Source organism: Eretmochelys imbricata, chromosome 5 (assembly GCF_965152235.1).
Source record: "Eretmochelys imbricata isolate rEreImb1 chromosome 5, rEreImb1.hap1, whole genome shotgun sequence".
Classification (NCBI taxonomy): domain Eukaryota; kingdom Metazoa; phylum Chordata; order Testudines; family Cheloniidae; genus Eretmochelys; species Eretmochelys imbricata.
Genome location: NC_135576.1, coordinates 17,042,770 through 17,066,849, shown reverse-complemented (window position 1 = coordinate 17,066,849; position 24,080 = coordinate 17,042,770).

Genomic DNA, 24,080 nt, shown 5'->3' with positions numbered 1-24,080 from the left:
GAGCACCCACGGAGTCAGTGCCTATGGGGCCAACCAGCAGGTCTAGTAGCAAAAACAGAGAGCCTTATAGCGAGAGAAAAGGTATGGCGAGAGGCAAGAGGAAAGGCGTAGGCCGGCTGTCCTCGAACTGTGCAGGATTTCAGTATGAGAGCAGGCACTTTCTCAGGAACTGCAGCTAAGGGAGGAGGACAGAGCTCAGCAAAAAACAACTGTTGGAGCATCTTATATCACTAATGGCCACAAAAGAACCAGCTCCTGCAGCATCACCCACATCACAGCCTGAGTTCCCTCCACTGTGCTGCAGTCCAGAACAGCCTGGAAAACTCCATGCCTGGGTGGTCCATGCAATTGGGCCCGATGAGCAGCTGGGGAAGGCAACTTTGCCCCACAGAGCCCTCCTATTGACCCTCCTCCCCTGTGGATGCCTCCAGCCCCCTCCCCCAGTGCCAAGTGCACAGCATATAGGGAAAGAAGGGAAAGGACAACGGGGGATTGGGGGGAGGTGTCAGGGGCCATGCAGTGGTAGAGGATTCTGTCGTATTCATGGTTTCACTGTTTGCAGTTCTTCAGTCACTTTGGTTTTGTTAAAAGAAAAGGAGTCCTTGTGGCACCTTAGAGACTAACCAATTTAATTGAGCATGAGCTTTCGTGAGCTCACGAAAGCTCATGCTCAATTAAATTGGTTAGTCTCTAAGGTGCCACAAGGACTCCTTTTCTTTTTGCGAATACAGACTAACACGGCTGTTACTCTGAAACCTTTGGTTTTGTTGTTAAGGTTCTGTTGTTCCCGGTGTGTGGGTGTGATAACGGCAGCTGGCGTGCCAGGCAAAAGTTTAATGTTTATAAAATAATGCTTTTTTTTTTTTAATCAAGAAAGTTTATTGCTATCACTGCATCACATCATCGAATATCTATTTAAAATAATGAAGGTAAACACATGATCAAGGACAATTAGGAATTAGTATGCAAACGCTATTCCTCAATACGGGTATCTACATCAAGCCACACTTCAGTCACTTCTTCACCTCAATCCACACTGTGTGTCATCCCCCACACTATTTGATCAGTGGTTGTGTCCTTCATAAGAACATTGCATGGCAATCAACCCTTCATTTCTGCCCCAAGCAGTGAAACACCCCACCATCAATGAGCCTCCTCCCCGCCCCCCACACGAGCATATTCATAAAATTCTCCCTCTTCCATGGGAGTATGCAAGTATGTTATGTGGGAGCATATTATGTGGGAGCACAAAGCAGCCCTGACTTCTGTTGCCTGGTGCATCCAGCTCCAGCCATGGTAGGTACACATTTTGGTTGAGTGTACCGATTGAGTGGTCCCTCGCTGCCAGGGGTTCATTCAGGGGGAAATGGCTCACCTCTGGCTTCACAAAGATTGTGAAGAGCACACAGGAATGCAGACAGCATTGATGTCACTGGCATTCCAACGAGTCTGTGAGCATCTCCAACAGGTTTCAATTGCCCAAAGCACATTCCGTGACCATTCTACACCTGCTGAGAATCTAATTCAGGGGTCTCAAACTCAAATGACCATGAGGGCCACATGAGGACTAGTACTTTGGCCCGAGGGCCGCACCACTGACCACACCCCCCCGCTGCCCTGGTCCTGGCCCCACTCCACCCCTTCCGTGAGGCCCTGCCCCGCCCCGCCTCTTCCACCCCTTCTCTGCCCCCATTCCAACCCCTTCCCTGAAATCCCCACCCCAACTCTGCCCCCTCCCTGCCCCCAGGGGGTGCAGAAGGGATGCGTGGTGCATCAGGGGGCTCAAGGCAGGGGGTCAGGGTGCAGGGTGGGGCAGAGGGTCGGGGTGCGGCAGGCGGCTCAGGGCGGGGGGTTGGGGTGCAGGAGGGCTGTGGGGTGCGGCAGGGGGCTCAGGGCAGGGGGTTGGGATGCAGTAGGAGTGCATCAGGGGGCTTAGGGTAGGGGGTCAGGGTGCAGCAGGGGGCTCAGGGCAGGGGGTTCGGCTGCAGGAGGGGTTCAGGGGGTGGGTCTGGCCCAGCGTGAACTGGGGACAGGGCAGAAATATAGACTCCCTAGTGGTGAAAAACCCTGTCTTCATGAACTTCCCAAGAGTAACCCACATTGATGTTCATAAATTGCCCTCTGTGGTCCACAGGGACCTGCATAACAAAGGAGTGGTTCTCTTTGCAGATTATGTTCCATGTGCTCCTTGAGGAAGGCATCCTAGGGGCACATGAGTCCCATCAACAGCCCAGGTGCAGTTAGGAAACTGCATTCTCTCAAATCCAGCAATTACCTCCAGAATATCTTTTATGCCCACCACCGTGAGATAAACCACACACCTGCTTGCCTCAGACCTCCACCCTCATTTTACCCACAATTGACTTTTCAGCACCAAACTAGTTGGCAATGGACCTGTAGCAGTCTGGGATAGCCAGCTGCCAGAATGATATAGCAACCCGCTTCTAGACCAGCAGGGGTGACCTCCTATATGTGTGTGTCTTTATGCTGGAGTGTTGGGACAAGCTACTCAGAAAGCTTCAGACATGTAGCTTTCTTCATACGAAAGCTCTGGACACACTGCTAGTCATCGCAGGTCTGCATGACAAAGTGGCCCCACCAGTGGCCCTGCGCCAGAAGTGTCAATCTATTTAGGGGGCATCCGCAGCTGTACTGGGTGTCATGAGCAGCGTCAGCCCATTCAAGTCTGGCATGTCTGTGTCCTCCTCCTCCTGCTCCATCATAAGCTCTGTCAGGTGCCTGTAGTGGGTCAGAAAACAACGCTGAAATGTCCACCAGTGTTTCACGGAAGCTCTGTCCATTTCCTGAGAGAGGAGCGAAAGCAACAAGAGAAGTTCTTGAAAAGATGCCTCCTCCATGTTGCTGGCTTCTGTAGCTGGGAGCGCACAGACCAAAATGAGTGCTCAGCTGGCTCTGTTGGCAGGCTGTTCACACTCCCTGTAATGTGTAGGGTGGACAGTCAAGTTTTCCCACAGTGCACCATGGTCAAAGCGCCGGACTGGCCATATTCTGGAAGGGTGCTAAGGAGTCTGGGATATGGTTGGTTTGACTTGGGTCTCCATGCTTCAGTGTGGATGCCAGAGCCCTAAGTTCTGGCCTGGGTTAGAAAATTCTTAACCTGGGGTTAACAATCAGTGTAGATGCTCAAAGACTTCAGTTCTCTAATCTAGGGTCAGCTGATCTGAGTTCTACCAATCCTAGGCTTACATTGCAGTGTAGACACACCCTGTATGTCTTGCTTGGCCTGGGGCCTAATGTAATCTAAAGCCAGTTACACACTTCAGCTAAACAAATTTTTAGAGACAAACATTTGACTCTGAAAAGTTTAAATGGCACTTTCTTCATCAACATAGCGGCTCTTTGTGTGTTTCAGAATCCTTTCTGCTGACATTAGTGGCAAAAATTAGCTGAATTCTGTTCTCTCTCATGCATCATCAGCAGAATTGTTTACTAAATTCCAATAACAGGGACAATCAGAAAGAGACCTGCCCCTACACAAGGCCCTTAGCCTAGGGGAAGGTGCACTTAACTACAACCCAAGAGTTCTAATCCCAGCTCTTCTTAATCTTTCTGGGTACTTCACAATCATGATTAATTCAAGCTCTTACCCCTACCATAGACGAGGCAACTATTGTTTAACAGATAAGGTCATTTAGGTCACATCTACACTACAGCAGCACACCTACGGCACCATAGTTCTGCTGCAGTAGCACTATAGTGTAAATGCATCCTACAGTGACAGGGAGGGGGTTGTCTGTCTCCGTGGGTAAGTGGCGGTAGCTAGGTTGACAGAAACATTCTTCCGTCAGACTAGCCACGTCTACACTGGGGGTTAGGTTGGCATAGCTACAGCTCTCGGGGTGTGAATTTTTAACACCCCTGAGCATTGTAGCTATGTCAACCAAACTTTTAAGCATAGACCAGGCCTGGGAGGTTGGACAAGTTAACTGTAGGCAGAGTTGGGAATAGAACTGAAGTTGCTAATACAATAGACCCAGGTCTCATCCACATCGCCAAATGGACTTTTAGACGAAAAAGGCCAAATTAAGTTTTTGTCTAACCCATGCTGAACCCTGTGTCTTTGTCTGCTTCTAATGGCTAAGGCCCAAATTTTCAAAGGCATGTGGGTGCCTAAAGATGCAGACGGGGGCTAGGATTTACAAAAGCACCTAAACAGCTTAGGTGCCTAACTCCCACTGTATGCTCTAGGAATTATTTTGGGGAAGTTCTGTGGCCTGTGTTATGCAGGAGGTCAGACTACATGATCATAATGATCTCTTCTGGCCTGTGGATCTGTGAAAATATACACCACATATAGAGGTTTAGAAATATGCTACTATATCCATGCAATGTGCCTTGGGCCAGATTTTAAAGTTATTTAGGTGCCTAGTGGGATTTTCAAAAGCACCTAAAGATCTAGCCTCACTGAAATCAATGGGAGTTAGGCTCCTAATGGAATTTTCAGAAGCACCATCTGCATCTTTAAGTGCCTACATACCTTTACGCATCTGGCCCCTTGTCCTTTAGCTCAAGTGGTAAAAATTCATGCTTTTGGCTCCAGAGACTCCAGGTTTTATCCCTGTAGATAACCCAAATAGGGTTGTGGTTATCCTTGGCTATGACTGTCTCTAACCAGGAAACCATAGTCTGCTCTAAGAGCCAAGAACAGAATCCAGGAATCCATCATTCCAGTGCTTGTTCACAAATAGCTCTGTCAGCCAGTGGCAATGTATAGGCTTTGCCTGACTGTGTGAACTCCCTCTGGGAAGCTCTTCCACAGACCAGGGTTCAGCCATGCTGGCTGGGCAGTGAGTGTGTGACGCTTGCCCTACTGCACCTCTGTAGACTAAAAAAACCTCATTAGCCAATGCTGCATGAGGACTAAATTTACCCAATTTGTTTAAAGCCAGTTATGTGGGGGTGGGATAGCTCAGTGGTTTGAGCTATTGGCCTGCTTAAACCCAGGGTTGTGAGTTCAATCCTTGAGGGGGCCATTTAGAGATCTGGGGCAAAAATTAGGGATTGGTCCTGCTTTGAGCAGGGGGTTAGACTAGATGACCTCCTGAGGTCCCTTTCTACTCTGATATTCTATGATATGCAGATCATGAAAATTAGTATATTGAATAATTTGCATAAAATGTCATACATAGAGCTGCACCAAACTGGTTAGTCAAACTCAACCATTGACAATTGTAATATTGGAACTGCTGCTAGCCTGTTTACAAATAATTTAAGGATCCAGTAGAAACAGAGCTGTCTAGAGAATTAGATGTTACTCCATAGGCTAAAAGACTGAACATCTCAAAGTGTAGCACCTAGGCGAGGCTGAAGTTCTGTGGGAGCTAGTATGTTCCTGCTGTCTGGAAGTGCGTTTGGCAGAAAAAGAAAACACTTGTTCAGCTGGGTCTGCAGGTGGGTCTGATTAAATCTGGGCGTGGTCTGAAATATGGCTTTGTCTGAAAATAACAGAAGCCTGGCATGCAATAGGGCAGTGGATCTCAACCTTTCGCCTACCACGACCTCACGTTACAGTAGCAAAAGGGTTCAAGAGACTCCTCCCATCTAGCCATTGAGAAAGGGAGGATGGTCGTCATCCCCTGGATCTCAGCCCTTAGGTAACTCCAACTAGTACAGAACACTATAATGCGTCCTCTCAGCAACAGGGCCCACTGCGAGCACATTGTCTTTGTCACTGTTCCGGGCAACTGCACCTGTATTCCCCAACCGTGGAGGAGGTGGTGATGGCTTGCTTATAAGGTTTAGCCCCATGATTAGGGTATTCAGCTGGGAAGTGGGAGACCCCAGTCCAATTCTCCCCTCCTTCCCTTCCCCCACCCTACTCCATCTGATGTGGAGAAGCGATTCTCACTTTGATCTCCCACATTGCAGGAGACTGCCCTACCCACGGCATGGAACATTCCAATAAGCGTCTCTCTCAGTCTCTCCTTTTGAAGCTGTTCCACTGTGTATAAATAATTAACTAGGATGAGAGGGAAAAGAAACCACACATGGCAGGTGTCAGTCACATTGCTTAAAGCACTACTGGAAGGTGCTCAGATACTACAGTGATGAAGAGGGTACACGATCCCACGTAGAGTAGAAAAGCCTTTTTCTTCTCTCTTGCTAGTCAAGTTTATAACAATTTCTGTAATTTCCTAATTCCTACTGGTCTAGAAATTCTATTGGAACATAGAGCTTTGTGTAGTATTTCAGTTTATGTTTTTCTGCCAAAATCTTGAAATGTAGAGAGTTGGGTAAATGATGATAGGAAGAAACCTGATAATCAAACTTTTTCTAGGTCCCCTGACCGCTTCTAAAAAAAAAAGTTTGCTTTGATTATGGACAGACATTCAGCTTGGCTCATATGTTATCCTGGTTTGTTCATTTCTACCTAGTTTTCAGTGAGCCCCTGTTGAAGAAAAGTAAGCAGGATTTCTTGTGTCTTTTTATAACCTGGGAAGGCATCCTTAGGAGACCCATTTGTCAGCATTTGATTAATGATGTGGATTGGAACTGAAAGCTCATACCACTAATTTCACAATAATTTCATACAGAAAGACACTGTGGGGAGCTATGAATTCACTTTCTAAAAGCTGTTTTTACATAAATACAATCCATTCCAAACTGATTATATCATAAGAGTGATATAATTTTCTAATAAAAAGGTGAATGATTTAAAATGATTACTGATCTGCTATAAAGAAGACTGGAAGTTTTAATGAGTTGCTTCTGTAAAATAGTTTACCATTTCCCCACTTGTATATTTGTGAATAAAGCACTGTTGTAATGTCTCCTGACTGTACTGTCAAAATTTGATCAATGTCATATATTTTTAGCTGTTGTTTTACTTGCATTCAAAGATGCTGTTCTTTCTAGATAAATCAATAAATAGGGCATGTTATACTGATCTCTAAGTAATTTTTCATCAAAGAAAAGCAGGAGGAGAAATGCACAAATATTTGTTTTCTGCCTTTAGCAACACTGCAAAGACAAGTTAAGCAGAGGGATCTGCAATGTAGGCAAGGCCTGAACTGCCCTTACAACTCTAATGCAGCTCCCTCCAGCCCTAAACTGATTGGGTTGAGGAGGAGTCATTAGAAAATAATAGCTAAGCCATTAAAAAAAAACGGAGGAGACCATAGAGTGATACCAGAAGGAGAATAGGAAGCTTGTCAGTGATGGGGAGCCAAGAAGAGGGGGAATTAAGGGAGCGAGGAAGAAAGAGGGTAGTATTTAGAGGAGAGAAGGGCAGAAAAGAAAAGTTAATGAGAGCTGCAATTCACACTGAAAAAGACGGCGGGGAAAGGTACAGGCACTGTTCATATAGAAGCAAGAAAAAATGTCAACCAGACAAAGAGAAAGGAACAATCACATAGAACACTGAATAAGATTTGTCCCAAAGAACAAAAAAAATTCACAACACATACAATATTCCTGTGATAGGGTCTTCTGTGGCCAGGCAGCCTAGTGGCTAGATCACTGGTCTTTGAGTCTGTAAGGCCAGAAGTGGTAGTAGGGGGACCTAGACCCTCCCTCTCTACCAGGTCCCAACCCAGGGCACTGTGTATATCAACCCCTAAACAGGGGAGATGGGGTCTCCCTCCTGGCAGGGAGTCAAGATCCACTTCCCTGGGCTGCTTCCTACCAGGCTCTTCAATTTGGGGTATGAATACTTGCCCGTGGGACTCTATGTTTCACTGATACAAATGTTCACAGAGAGCAAATTTCGATCACTTGAATATTTGCAGAAAGCACATACAAAATTGGTGGAAATGTGGCTGAAATAAATTCATTTCAAAATTTCTATCAATGTTATCAGCATTTTGTTTGCATTATTTTGCCAGTCCTGTCTTATGCAGATGGGAGACATTAGAATTCAGTAACAGATAATGAAATAACACATTGGTGTTGATTTTGGAAAAAAAAAAGTCAGTGGATTGCAACTTTCATTTCTTGGTTTTAGGAGCTACTCTGCCATCTTCTGTTTGATTCCTTTTGTTCTTGTGCTTGGTCATGGTTTTTCTTATTACTTTTCTTCACTGCATATGAACAAGTTCAGTTTTCTTCAATGCCTATCATGGCAATGTCTACAAAGATAGTTTGTGTTTAAGACTGTGACATTTTCTGCCGTAAAAAATCTCCAGTTCTGGTACTAGCCTTAAGAACATGTCAGAATTCAGAAGAGTCAAGTAAATTAAACATATCATAAATCTTTCTATATTTCTTATGTGTTTCTAGCCATCTACTTGCCTTGGCCCATAGCTCTCAACCTGCCAAGCCCTGAGGGACATAAAAATGTATTCATGCAAATAAACTTGAAACGTTGTGGGATTCATTCTTTTCATGTTAATCATTCTTTTTATAGCCTCAGTATCATTATTCTTTTTTTCTCATGTAGGTAATTTTCAACAGTCAGAGAGGAAGACACCAAATTTGTGTGGGACATAGGTAGCTTTGGGATTAAAAAACTGGCACGCCACAAAATGAAGGGTGCTTTTGAATTATGCTTTGGTATCTTCTTGTTTAGAAGTAACACGTCTAATACATCTAATTAGGCTCCCCATACCAGCCAAATTGTATACAGTTCAATTCTGTAACCAATACAGCCACTCCACAGTTAGAACTCTATTGATGTCAATAAGATTGACAGGTTAAAGAATATTTAGATAAGTTAGATGAATTCAAGTTGGCAGGGCCTGATGAAATTCATCCTAGAGTACTTCAGGAATTAGCTGGAGCAAACTTGGAACCACTAACAATTATCTTGCAGAATATGTGGAGGACAGGAGGTCCCAGAGGACCGGAGAAGGGAAAACATAGTACCTGTCTTTGAAAAGGGGAACAAAGAGGACCTGGAGAATTATAGCCCTGTCAGTCTAACTTCGATACCTGGAAAGATACTGGAACAAATTATTAAACAATCAGTTTATAAGTACCTAGCGGATAATAGGGTTATAACGAATAGCCAGCTGGAATTTTTCAAGAATAAATTATGTCAAACCAACCAAATTTCCTTCATTGACAGGATTACTGGCCTAATGGATTGGGGGGTAAGAAGTAGAGGATATATATTTGTTTTTAGTAAGACTTTTGACACAGTCCCACATGACATTCTCATAAGCAAACTAGGGAAATATGGTCTAGATTAAATTACTTTGAGGTGTGTTCATAACTGGTTGAAAGACCGCACTCAAGGGGCAGTTATCAATAGTACCCTGTGAAACTGGGAGGGCATATCTGGTGGGGCCCAACAGGGGTCAGTCCTGGGTCCAGTACTATTCAGTATTTTCATTAATGACTTGGACAATGGAGTGAAGAGTATGCTTTTAAAATTTGCAGGTGACACCAAGCTTGGAAGGGTTGCAAGCATGTTGGAGGACAGAATTAGAATTCAAACTGACCTTGACAAGTTGGAGAATTGGTCTGAAATAAAAAAGATGAATTTCAATAAAGACAAGTGCAAAGTACTTCACTTAGGAAGGAAAACTCAAATGCACAACTACAAAATGGAAAATAATTAGCTAGGTGGTAGTACTGCTGAAAAGGATCGGGGATTATAACAGATCACAAATTGAATAATGTGATGCAGTTGTGAAAAAGGCTAATACCATTCTGGGGTGTATTAACAAGAGTGGTGTACGTAGGACGTCCTGTATACATGGGAAGTAATTGTCCCACTCAACTCTGCATTAGTGAGGCCTCAGCTGGAGTACTGTGTCCAATTCTTGGTGTCACATTTTAAGGAAAATGTGGACACATTGGAAAGAATCCAGAGGAAAGCAACAAAAACAATAACAGGTTTAGAAAACATGACCTATAAGGAAAGGTTAAAAAAACTGGGTATGTTTAGTCTGTGAAAAGAAGACTGATGGGGGACCTGATGGCAGTCTTCAAATACGTTGAGGACAGTTATAAAGAGGCAGGTGATCAGTTGTTCTCCTTGTCCACTGAAGATAGGACGAGAAGGCTTAGTCTGCAGCAAGGGAGATTTAGGTCAGATATTAGGAAAACTTTTCTAACTATAAAGGTAGTTAAACACTGGAATAGGCTTCCAAGGGAGGTTGTGGAATCTCCATCATTGGAGGTTTTTAAGAACAGGTTGGACAAACACCTGTCAGGGATGGGCTAGGTTTACTTGGTCCAGTCTCAGCGCAGGGAGGGGGACCTGATGACTTCTTGAGGTCCCTCCGAGCCCTACCTTTCTATGATTCTAAGATTTCTGCACATGGAGCAGCTAAATCTTGTTGATGCAGCTACTTCATGAAGCTAGATGGTATTTGATATTGTTATATTTCCATCCTAATGTTGGTGCTTTACTTCATTCATTGCGTTCTTTATAAACAATATAGCATGACCTTACTATCGCACCTGCCTTTGATTACACATTTGTTTGCTACATAGCCAAATGTAGGTTATGTCTAAGGTGCTTATAGTGTGGTATTTGGTGGAAATAACAGCAAGAATGCAAAACCTCAAACTGGTCTATTTGCACTGAAGGATCATTATAAAAACATAACCTAGACTTTTACTGTTTTGTTAGGCTATTTGTCTCTTGTATGTGGTGGTATGTCTTACATACCAACAGTGGGGCACTGGTAATTAGCTGAAAATGAGTCTGTATTAATTTAGATTGCATTGAAATGTAATTGGGGTTATTTAGATGGAAGAAATGAGATACTAGTGACTCATTATGAAATATACATGAAGGGTCTTATTCCTTTAAAAAATAGTTACATATTTATAACTCCTTTTTGCAAAAGGATTTTCATGCTGGGTTTGATAGTCCCAATGCACAAGATGGGAAGTATGAAAGTCCAGCACAGTGGAGTATCTGGGGAGATCATGTACTGCACTTTTTGATCTGGCAAAGAGGAGCTACCATCCTTATTATTCATAAAACCAGAAGAGCGACATGGTTTGAATCTTCCATATTTCAATCTTTAGCCTGATTATTCTCCCTGTCCCTGATTTTATACAGTACCTAATGGGTTGGAGAAATGGCTCGAGCACAGGTTACCCATCTCCATATAAAGATTACATTGACTCTTTCCAAAGGCAGCAATCAAAACATACTTGCAGTAATACAAACTTCCAGTGTTGTCTTTATTCAGTACTTTAACAACATCCTGATTTTGCTGTAGATTTTTCCGGTAAGGAACCAATATGCAGATGAAATATATGTAGCATTCTGCCACGGGCTAACAAAGGAATAAAGAACAAGGAGAAGTAAACACATTGTGGTGGTGATTACCTTTAAAAATGTTTTTCATGTTAATCAGGGTGCCAGACTAACGTCTAGAAGCCTGGAGCCTTCTATGTATACGGTCGGTCAATGGTACTGCGCTCAACATAAGGCTACCCCTTAAAACCGTTTAGGGTATGTCTACACTACAATTAAACACCTGCAGCTGGCCCATGTCAGCTGATTTGGGCTGGTGGGGCTCAGGCCTGTAAATTTGCAGTGCAGGCATTTGGGCTCAGACTGGAGTGTGTTTGTGTGCCTATGTGCAGTACACTTGTTAAAACAGTAGGGGAAGGTCTGATAGATGACGGAGTTGGAAATGATCATGCTACCCACAGTCTCATTTTTAAGATTGTGCAGCTTTGCTTTTTGCTGCAGTCTGAAAAAGGACGAAGGGACGGGGTGGAGTGACACGACTAGCCAAATTTTTGCTTCCCTTTCTCTTTATTTTAGATCTCAAATGGTCATATTTTAACTCTATAATTTTTTCTACATAAAATTAACACAATTCAAAAAAAAAAAAAACATGGACATCTGTAATCTCTGGCTCTTGCTCTCACCAGCAGCTAGAAGGGCACGTCTATGCATCAAAAAGAAAAAAACTCCCAGTTCTAGCAGGAATGAACTTTACACAGCTTTCTAATAACCAACATCAACAGCACTCCATTAGGAATGGTCTCAGCAAGCACCAAAACCTAGGAGTACATTTAGTTAAGGGTTAATGAATAAATAAATAAACAAACATGTTGATCTAAGATTCCATTAATGGCTGTACTATCATCTCAGCAGGGGACGAATCACCCACAGTTTTATCAGATTCTTAGGCTGTATAAAGTCCACCAGCTGGTCTGGATTGGAAAACAAATCTGAGTTAGGCTAATTAGCCCCCTGCACGGCAGAGGGAGAGGAGTCTGAAATTTGCCCGAAGGTGTTAAAAGTCAGGAAGTGTAGTTATTGTAACTATTATAATTTGTATTAATATAGCCTGGCACACCCCAACTAAGCGCAGAGTCCCATTGTGCTTGGTGCTGCGCATATACATAAAAAGAGTCAGTCCTTGCTCCAAAGTGTTTACAGCCCAAATAGGCAAGACAGACCCAGGAAGGATTGATGTTTCTGTCCACAAAGACGGGGAACTGAAGCACAGAGAGATTAGGTGACTTATCCAAGGTCTCACAGGAAGTCTGTGGTAAGGTCTGGAAATGAACCTAGATTTCTGAGTAGAGCTGGGGAAATAATGGATTTTTCAGTTTTCTAGCAAGTTGAAAAATAGGGAGGAAAATTGTTGCAGGTCAAATAGAATATGGGGTTGGGGCTTTTTTTCAAAATTATAAACAAATCAAAAAGTCAAAAAGTGTTTCAGGCTGAACGAAACGTTTTGTTTTGATTCACCCAAGAATTCTGAAGGAACTCAAATATGAAATTGCGGAAATAGATCCAGCCACTGAAATCATATTACTGGAAAGCAGTTAATATAACACCAATTTTTCGAAAGGGCTCCAAAGGCGATTCTGTCAATTACAGGCTGGTAAGCCTAACTTCAGTACCAGGCAAGTTGGTGGAACCTATTGTGAAGAATGGAATTAGCAGACACATAGATAAACATGGTTTGTTGAGAAATAGTCAACATGGCTTTGTAAAGGGAAGTCATGCCTCAACAATCTATTAGAATTCTTTGAGGAAGTCAACAAGCATGTAGATGAGGGTGCTCCAATCGATAGAGGGTACTAGGATTTTTCAGAAAGCCTTGACAAGTTTCCTCACCAAAGGTGCTTAAGGAAACTAAGTAGCCAAGCAATAAGAGGAAAGGGCCTCTCATGGATCAGTAACTGGTTAAAAGACAGGAAACAAAGGGTAGGAATAAATGGTCAGTTTTCACAATGGAGATAAGTACAGTGGAATCCCTCAAGGATCTACTCAACATATTAATTAATGATCTGGAAAAGGGGATGAACAGTGAAATGACAAAGCTTGCAGATGATAGAAAATTATTCAAGAAAGTTAAGTCAAAAGCTGACTGTGAAAAGTTACAAAGGGATCTAAACTGGGTGACTGGGCAACAAATGGCAGATGAAATTCAACATTAATAAATGCAAAATAATGCATATTCGAAAAAATAATCCCAACTGTACTTATACAATGACAGTTCTAAATTACCTCCCAAGAAAGAGATCTTGGAATCACTGTGGATAGTTCTCTGAAAACTTCCACTTAATGCACACCAGCAGCTAAAAGAATGCTAGGAACTATTGGGAAAGGGTTAGAAAATAAGACAGAAAATATTGTAATGCCACTATGTAAATCCATGGTGCACCCACATCTTGAATACTGTGTCCAGTTCTGGTCACCCCATCTCAAAAAGAATATAGTGTAATGGGAAAAGCTTCAGAGAAGGGCAACAAAGATGATCAAGGGTATGGAATGGCTTCCATATGAGGAGAGACTAAAAAGATTATGGCTGTTCTGCTTCGAAAAGAGACAGCTAAGTGGGGGATATGATAGAGGTTTATAAAATCATGAATGGGTGGAAAAAGTGAATAAACACAATACAAAAACCAGGAGTCACCCAATGAAATTAATAGACTGCAAGTTTTCTGATAAAAAAAAATTCAGCAAAACCTACACAAATTCACAAAATATTTCAGTGTACCCAAATTTGCATTTTTTTGCCAGAAAAAGTTTCAGCCAAAATATTTTGTCTGGCTCCCGTCCTGAGTCCCAACTCAGGGCCATACCTATAATATCATTCCTGGAGTGTAAAATGGATTAAGGAATGTCCTGGAAAACAACAACACTCTTCTCCCAATAAAGAGCATGTAGGTGCATCTAGCTTGGTCAGGGCCAAACACTTCACTACCTAGCTTTGAAGTGTTTCTTACAAGTGCTTTTCAGAGTTTTGTCCCAACTAAACAAGCCTCACAGCCTTGTTCCTGGGATCAGTTTTCAAGAACTGATCCTGAAATGAATTTCTTCACATGCCTCGAATTGTAACCTTGGACAGGGACTTGTTTTCCTCGTCTGTAAAATGTAACAATTGCCTTCAGCAGTGTAAGGACTATTGTTTGTAACACAGGCCAAGGGAATACATGATGGTGTGGCAGAGACATGGGAGATGTGTCAATCACAGACACATCTGAGAGTAGCCAAGCTACCCTTGTAAAGCTAGCTTGGCTCTCATTATTTTAAGTGCCAGCACGGGGAGGGGAAGAGCCCTCATGACCTCTAGGAATGATTACCTCTCTTGCTGAGAAGCCACTGCTGAAGTCCCTTTGATGTGTTGTTGCAGCAATGCTGCTAAGATCCTCTTCTCTATTATCCTTTTATGGGGCCCATGGTTGGCCTCTTCAGCTCTCAGCAATTGTGAAATATTTGTCAAATGTCCACCAGGATGCCCAATGTCACCAGTATATTTTAGGGATACAAGTCTGAAGCTACAGGATCCAGGAGGTTTTGGTGATCTTCCTCCTACCTCCATTGCCATTCAGCAACATGCACACACTCTCTCTCTCTCACACACACACACACACACACATACATACACACGCTGTGCTGGGGTTTTCGGACTCTAAGGAAGCTGCTGTGACAGATGAATTCACCTATACTTATGCAAATCTAAAGAATTACCATTTGATAGCACTTGCCAGCCAATGTGTTTATGTAGCACACTTTGTGATGAGTTCATATTAACTCTTAGCTCTCCTGGTAACACCATGCACACTAGAGAGACAGAGCACACTGAATATATTCATTTTCAATACATCAACTAGACTCTTTTCAGAGTAACAGCCGTGTTAGTCTGTATTCGCAAAAAGAAAAGGAGGACTTGTGGCACCTTAGAGACTAACCAATTTATTTGAGCATGAGCTTTCGTGAGCTACAGCTCACTTCATCGGATGCATACCGTGGAAACTGCAGCAGACTTTATATACACACAGAGAATATGAAACAATACCTCCTCCCACCCCACTGTCCTGCTGGTAATAGCTTATCTAAAGTGATCATCAAGTTGGGCCATTTCCAGCACAAATCCAGGTTTTCTCACCCTCCACCCCCCCACACACAAATTCACTCTCCTGCTGGTAATAGCCCATCCAAAGTGACAACTCTCTTTACAATGTGCATGATAATCAAGTTGGGCCATTTCCTGCACAAATCCAGGTTCTCTCACCCCCTCACCCCCCTCCAAAAAACACACACACAAACTCACTATCCTGCTGGACTCTGTCGCCCAACACAGCTTCCACCTTCATCCTACAACCAAAAGGACATTTCTCCCACCTCCATCACGCCCTTACTGAGTCCTGGAACCTCACCTCTTCTCTCTGCCCAGCTGCCCTTCTCTGTCTCCATGCAATGAGTTGCTCTGGGCTGTTTTTTCCCCCTGTCACTGCAATCCACCTCCCGCTACTGGGCCTTGTACTGAGGTAAATGTCATGCCGGAGTGCAGGCTCTGAAAGCAAGGAAAGTTCTTCGCGAGCAGGGGCCACTTGCTCCATCCTAGAGACCTAGTTTGCCCCTGTCTCCCTGCTCCTCAGTACCCCCCGCCCAAACATCTAGGAAAATAGCCAGTCTCCTGATGGCTTACCTAGGGCTAGTTAGGGTGTGTTGACACAGGGAAATCGGCCAGCAGAACACATAACATGTCCACAATTTGCATGAACACAATTCCACTCTAACTGGGCTGATAAAAGTGACTTTTACTCCAGAACAGTGCATCCACACAGGGAGATATTCTGGAAATGACTATTCTGGTCAATTTCCACATGTAGATGAGCCCTAACAATGCTTTTTTCAGTAAAAAGAAGGAGGAGGACTTGTGGCACCTTAGAGACTAACCAATTTATTTGAGCGTAAGCTTTTGTTAGTCTCTAAGGTGCCACAAGTCCTCCTTTTCCTTCTGAGGATGCAGACTAACACGGCTGCTGCTCTGAAACCTTTTTTCCAGTGTAGATTATATTGCTTTGAAAGCAGGATAAACTACACCAGAAAAGGGCACTCTTATTCCAGAATAAGACTATCCACATGGGGAGGTGTAACAGTACAACCACAGTGGTATAAATATCCTGGTCTTGCTCTGCTGGTAAACTTGTGTAGACAAGCCCTTAGCTCTCTAAGGGTTAAATGCTTCAGACCTGATTCTCCATCACCCTGCTCTTTATTATGTCATGTGCACTGGTCGTGTTTCACACCCACTTGGCAGTAGTGTAAATGACTGCATGGGGTGCAGGCTTCCTGTTTCCCTTTAAAAGAAAAACAGGCCTGAACTCAGTCCTTCATTCCCATGGCTGGCAGGGCAGAGTGTAAGCACAGGCAGGGCACTCAGGCAGATGGTTACAACAGCAACGGATAGTGAGATGTTTCAGTTACATGCACATCTCCTTGGTTCCTTGCAGCAGGGCAATACAGTATGTTGGCTTGGAGGAGTGAAGTCCAGCCAAAGGTAAGTAGTCAAGTGTGGAGGTTGGTGTTGGAAGCAAAATGGTTCTTGAGAAGGGAGAGCGAGGCTGTGCAGTGCATATGGTCACAGGGAGATATTGCCAGGCTAGGAGCATGGGAAAAGCTGCAAGATCACTTGTGGAAGAGAGTAACCAGGGGTGAGCTGAGTTGGTGTTTCAGTTTCTTCTGGATTTGCTTGAGCATCCTGATAGGAGATTAGATGCTTTGCAGCAGGAGAGTCTCCCAATATGAGGTACACTGTTCTCCATGAACTAACCTCTTTTCTTCTCAAGGTGGTGGGTAATGAACCTCCTAGTGGCTATAGAAGGGGTTGGTATAACCATAGGTAGAACTGGTCAAAAATATTTTGTGCAATCTGGAATTTAGGATGAGAGGTGCTGTCTGTGTCAGTCTGAGCACAGGAGGAGCTCCTGAGTTGTGATCCTGGGCTCTAGTACTGAATCAGTGTGTGGCCTGGGACAAATCATATAACATCCCTGTTTCCTCCTTCTCGTCTGTAGCATGGGAATAATACTTAGCTAATTTACAGAGGTTGGAAGAATTGTAAAACGATTAGAAGAGGAAAATTACTATATATAACTGCTAAGTCTTGCTAATATTGTTGCCTGTTCTGGCCAAAGCAGTGAGCCAAAATGTGGGCTTTGCATCCCATTAGAATGAGAAATTGGTGACATGAGCCAGGTTTGTTCCTGTAATCTTGTTTATTTACAAAAAAATGTACAAAAACTACCGCTTCCCTGAATATCAGAGAAACAAACAGCAGCAGGAAAAAAGAAAAGGAGGACTTGTGGCACCTTAGAGACTAACCACTTTATTTGAGCATAAGCTTTCGTGAGCTACAGCTCACTTCATCGGATGCAGCAGGCAGTTTCCTCACTCAAGACATCCCCACATCTGAGCTCTGTGCCCCAGAAGCCCGGTCCCTCTCCTTCCTCTCAGGGTCACAACAGCTATTTCTCCTGGCTTTTCAGCCTCCAACACATAGAGTCTATCTGCAACTGATACCTTCGCCCCTATGTTTGTAACCAAGGAAACCCCCTTGTCAGCATGGCCTCGCTCTGACCTGCCATGTGGCCTGTTGCTTTGGGCAGTCCCTGCCCTTCATTGTCTGCAATTGCTTTCACTACATAAACAGGTTGGATTTCTCCTTCAGTTGACCTGAAACGGAGTGACTGTAATGCAGTTTCTGATTGTCTTTGGAACTAAGACCACCCCCGCACTGGCAGCCATTAGCACCTTTCAGCATAACCGTATTAAGGGTCTCAAAATACATGGGCGGCAGAGGTTCTTAAATATTGCAGTGGGGACACTGAGGCACTGAGGTTGACTGACTTTCCCAGTGAGTTAGTGGCAGAGTCCACAATAGAACCTAGAAGCCCCAACTCCAGTCATCTGCTTTCACCACTAGCCCACACAACAAATTGTGTGAGGTGCTTAAAAATAAGTATTAACATGGGTTCCCTCTGAAATATGAAGTATGTGCCTTTTTTTTCTTTTCTGGAGCCATTGAACAGAAGTGAGGCCTCCTGTTACCCTAGGATTGAGCCATATCATGCCTTAGCTTTTGCAGCTGCTCTCAGTTTCAATATAACTAAAATGAGAAGTGACAAGGATTCAGTTTCTCTCTTGCTATTTGGCTCTAATGTAGTCAATCTAATTCTCATGTGCACTCAAACAAGCCTGTCACCCTGAAACTAACTTTCTGACTCTCTGTAAGCCTCATTTAATTACGTTATCTAAATATAATTAATAGGCACCTTTTAATACCACGATGTACTTGGGCATACTGGAGCAGAAATATTTTTGTGAGAGAGGAGTGAGAGCATATTGTAATATCTGATTTCTGAAAGGATTTTATTGACTTGGAGGTGGCCTGTGTCATGTGGTTTGCTACCCCCTAACCGCCTTGTAATTGAAGCAATATATCTGAATGGCTTTAATTCACACTGTTTAAACCAGTACATGAACAAATGAATTTGAAACCTAATATAGCAGAATTGTCTTTAATGAAGGGGACCAGCAGACAGCCTATTAAAGGATGGATGGTCTTGTGGTCTTGCTGGACTGAGACTCAGAATATCTGGGTCAGCCACTGACTTCCTGTGGGACATTGGACATGTCATTTAATCTCTCTGTGCATCTGTAAAATGTTTTGCTCGTCTGGATTAAAAGGTGATCAGGGCAGGGACTGTTTCTTAGGCTACATCTAGACTAGCACTTTTGTTGGTATAACTTACGTTGCTCAGGGGTGTGAAAAAACACACCCCTAAGGACATAAGTTACACTGACAGAAGTGTCAGTGTGGACAGCGCTATGTCAACAAGAAATGCTCTCACATCAACAGAGCTACCGCTGCTTGTTGGAGGTGGTTTAATTATGTCAACGGGAAAGCTCTGTAGAGTGTCTACACAGGAGATCTTACAGCGTCGCAGCTGCATCAGTACAGCTGTGCCACTGTAAGGGCTCTAGTGTAGACATGGTCTAAGTATGTGTACTTATAACTCCTACCACACTGCGACCCTGATCATTCCTCTAGGTGCTATGTGTATACAAATAAATACTAATAATACCTAATAAATACGAGTAACAAATAATAAACTAGAATAAAACAATAATTAATTGTACCATTAATAAAGATTATGATTACTAATAAATTAATATAATAACTAAGCAAAGTGTCTGTCTCCATTAGGGAAATGTCTAATAAAAAAACAACCAGAGATTGGTCCAGGTCATGATTCCAATAATTCCCCCCTTCCCCAAACTTGTCTTTACAAAAAAAAAATAAAAACCAAATAACCACGTTCTGTTCCCTTCTGAGATCTTCCATTCATCTCTCTAGCTCAGGGATGGGCAAACTTTTTGGCCTGAGGGCCACATCTGGGAATAGAAATTGTATGGTGGGCCATGAATGCTCACAAAATTGGGGTTGAGGTGCAGGCTCTGGTTGGGGGTGTGGCTGGAGATGAGAGGTCTGGGATGCAGGAGGGTGCTCTGGGCTGGGATTGAGCAGTTTGGAGAGCAGGAGGAGGATCAGGGCTAGGGCAGGGGCAAGGCTCAGAGCAGTGCTTACCCCAAGTGGCTCCCAGAAGCAGCAGCATGTCCCTTAGAATCATAGAATATCAGGGTTGGAAGGGACTTCAGGACATCATTTAGTTCAACCCCCTGCTCAAAGCAGGACCAATCCCCAATTTTTGCCCCAGATCCCTAAATGGCCCCCTCAAGGATTGAACTCACAACCCTGGGTTTAGCAGGCCAATGCTCAAACCACTGAGCTATCCCAATCCCCTTCTGTGCTCAGTGTAGGGGTCCCACTATGTTTTCTTAGCTATAATATCTGTTTATTACCAACAAAAATCCAGCTAATCCCAGCCCCTACTGCAGTGGTGCCCAAGGCCCTGTGAGAGCCCAAGAGTGCCCCACACACACACCTGTCGGCCCCAGAGCCCCCAAGTCTGCCAACTCCTTCTCTCGCTAGCCCCTTGCTCCCTCCTTCCATGGCGGCACAGCCCCCAGTGCAGCTCCCTGCTTAAAAGACGGCACCGCTGGCTCCCTAGACCATGCTTTGGCGCCACCACACCAAGTCCCTTCTCAGGGTCCTATGCGGAGGCGCGGCCAGCTGGCTCTGCACGCTGCCACATCCGCAGACACCACCCCTGCAGCTCCCATTGGTGCATCGGAGGGGGCCATTGAGCGCGTAGGAGCCAGAGCAGGGCTTCCAGAAGCTGCATGGAACCCCCAACTCAGCACCCCGGAAGCCCCCTCCGGCTCCTACGTGCTCCAATAGCCCCCTCTGGTGCTCCAATGCTGGCCGTAGTTTGCCAACCTCTGCTCTAGATCCTCCTGCCAAGCTCCTTCAATTTACCCACCGTCTACGTCTTATCTACACTGAATGATTTCAGTTACTGGTGGCCAGCCACCAACCTAGCTGACTTGGGGTAAACCCCTAGTGTAGATAGCTAGAGCAGCTGTAACGCACAATGTGCACCAGCGTAGCTAATGCCAGCCTCAAGTATGGTTACGTTTAGCTGGTGCAAATCCTGGCTTACAGTGACTTTGCTGGTCCACAAACAGCAGTTTGTGCTGGTGCAGTTACACTGGCAGCTAGGCACCAAACTGGAGCAAATCCCCAGAGTAGACAAGACCCTGGCTCTTCCAGTCCTCCCAGATGTCATCTCTTCTGCTCCTACCTAGACTTCTATATTGGGGTGGGGAGGAAATCACCAGAACTCTTCAAATATTTGCTGAACATACACTTAATTGCACCTTCGCATTTCTCATGAGTCAAGGTTGCAACATCGGGCCCTTCTTTCATAGCCATTCACCTGCTTCAAGTTTATTGAAATTGTGTCAAGGCAACAGACACTTTTTTAATTAAAAAAGGCTCTTGCACATTTTAATTTCATCATTATTTATTTGCTAAGTGAGAATTTGCAGTAATTAACATGCTACTTCTGCACAGCGGCTGGGGGCTGGTAAAGCATTCCCTTTATTCCTGGCTCTAATAAATCTTCCAAAAAATACATCGATTGCGTTAGCCACCAAATTGCAGAGCCGGGCTATTACAATAAGAATGAGTGTAATTATGCTCTTTAAACATTGCCTCCTAGCTCACTCAGCAGAACTGTCCCGAATGTATCCGCTTGCTTTCTTCCCCTTATTAATACTCGGAATTTATTATTTATGTGTGAAGCGATAAGCGTCCTCTCCCTACAAGAGCAGCAGAAATGTATTCTATATTTGGCCAGCAGAATACTATAGTTTGACGTTCTATTGGCACTGGACCCAGTTCAGAACAAGTTGTAATAATAAAATATTTGAGGGGACAATGCAAATATTTTCCCACTGAGTGGAGCACTGAAAGCATTGAGCTCCTGATTCACAAGGAAATTGTGGCTGAATTTCACTACGGGTGAGCTAGCTGGAAGCTGCTGGGCAGATTCATGAGAAAACCTTTGTTAGCCAGGGTCCAAGCCCTTCTACAAAGGAGGCAGAGCACACAATTGGTAGGCAAGATGTTGCGATATTTTCCTAACAGAGTCCAGACTGTATAAGCCTCATGACCCCACGTGCCCTAAAGAGCAAGAGAGTGCAGAGAGCTACCCAGGGATCTTTGCTATGAACAAGGGGACACAAAACTCTCTTAAAGGGGCCATAGCTCCTTGGGAGCTCCTGCTTCTTTTCCAATGACGAATCACAGCCCTTGCTGCTCCAGGAGTAAAATCCTGGCCCTTTGGAAATCAATGGGAGTTTTGCTGTTAATTTCAATAGCTGCAGGGTTTCACCTTGGGTTTTTCTAACTCCTGCCCTGAGCTAAGCAGTTAGGGTCAGATTTTCCAAAGTGCTCTCAGCACTCAGCAATTTCTATTGTTCTCAAGGGGAGATGCGTTGGGGATGCTCCACTCTTCTCAAGGGGAACTGTATTCTTGCCAGCAAGTTAAAGAAGTATGGACTGGATGAATGGACTATAAGGTGGATAGAAAGCTGGCTAGATCATTGGGCTCATCAGGTAGTGATCAACAGCTCGATGTCTAGTTGGCAGCCGGTATCAAGTGGAGTGCCCCAGGGGTCGGTTTTGTTCAACATCTTTATTAACGATCTGGATGATGGGCTGGATTGCACCCTCAGCAAGTTTGCAGATGACATGAAGCTGGGTGGAGAGGTAGATACGCAGGAGGGTAGGGATAGGGTCCAGAGTGACCTAGACAAATTGAAGGATTGGGCCAAAAGAAATCTGATGAGGTTCAACAAGGTCAAGTGTAGAGTCCTGCACTTAGGAAGGAAGAATCCCATGTACTGCTACAGGCTGGGGACCGACTGGCTAAGCAGCAGTTCTGCAGAAAAGGACCTGGGGATTACAGTGGACGAGAAGCTGGATATGAGTCAACAGTATGCCTTTGTTGCCAAGAAGGCTAACGGCATATTGGGCTGCATTAGTAGGAGCATTGCCAGCAGATCGAGGGAAGTGATTATTCCTCTCTATTCGGCACTGGTGAGACCACATCTGGAGTATTGTGGGCCCCCTCACTACAGAAAGGATGTGGACAAATTGGAGAGAGTCCAGCAGAGGGTGATGAAAATTATCAGGCGAGTGGGGCACATGACTTATGAGGAGAGGCTGGGGGAACTGGGCTTGTTTAGTCTGCAGAAGAGAAGAGTGAGGGGGGATTTGACAGCAGCCTTCAACTACCTGATGGGGGATTCCAAAGAGGATGGAGCTAGGCTGTTCTCAGTGGTGGCAGATGACAGAACAAGGAGCAATGGTCTCAGGTTGCAGTGTGGGAGGTTTAGGTTGGATATTAGGAAAAACTTTTTCACCAGGAGGGTGATGAAGCACTGGAATGGGTTACCTAGGGAGGTGGTGGAAACTCCATCCTTAGAGGTTTTTAAGGCCCTGCTTCACAAAGCCCTGGCTGGGATGATTTAGTTGGGGTTGGTCCTGTTTTGAGCAGGGGTTGGACTAGATGACCCCCTGAGGTCTCTTCCAACCATAATCTTCTATGATTCTATGCTGGATGCTGAGAACCTTTGAGAATCTGGCCCTTATGGAAGAGAACGCCGACCACACTACAGCTCCCAAGCTCACAAGTGCTTTGATAAAGCCCACAGGAAAAATAGCTTTTACTTGTGTCCTTTCCTGCAGGAAGTCATCTGCTTCTTTTGGGGACGCTTTCACTGTGAAAAGCACTGTATTGTGTCCTATGACACAGGAGAACTGTAGGTGAGATAAGAGAGAAAACTAAAGACTGAATTTCAGTGGAGTGACTCGGTAACATCAAGTGGGAGGAAGCAGTGGAAGGAGAGCACCCTAGGAAGACTTGGAAAGGGCAGGCAGAGGAGGCTTGGGCATGACTGAATTGATGAATTGCCATCCAGTCAAAAATGCCCTAAAACAGACATGAGCCAGCAGCCAGCAAACTAGGCACTAGAAGTGAATCAGTATTAAGACAGGAGGAGGAAACAGGATAAAGTTGCAAAAGTGGATCCTTTTTTGATTTTCCAAAAGAGAAAAGAAAAATTTCCAGCACTTTAAAACAAAAGATCCAATGAAGAAGCTAGTGTTAACTTCATAGAGATGCTCGGGGTAATTTACTGACATTATAAAGCACTGAAACAAATGCAACCAATTGCGGCAAAGTTAAAACAGTCATATAAACACCTCTTTTTATCTGAAAGAGATTGCTTTGTGCTGTAGGATTTACATAGTCCAATAGTTTGCAGGAAATACACAACTTGTGTGCGTATAAAATACACCCACACTCAATACATTAAGACTGAAGAATCAAAAATCACAATAAGTCAGGAAATGTAAAAGTTACGGTTCTAACAACAACATTACCTCCACAGTAATAAACACAGCCCTGCAATGAACCGATGTCCC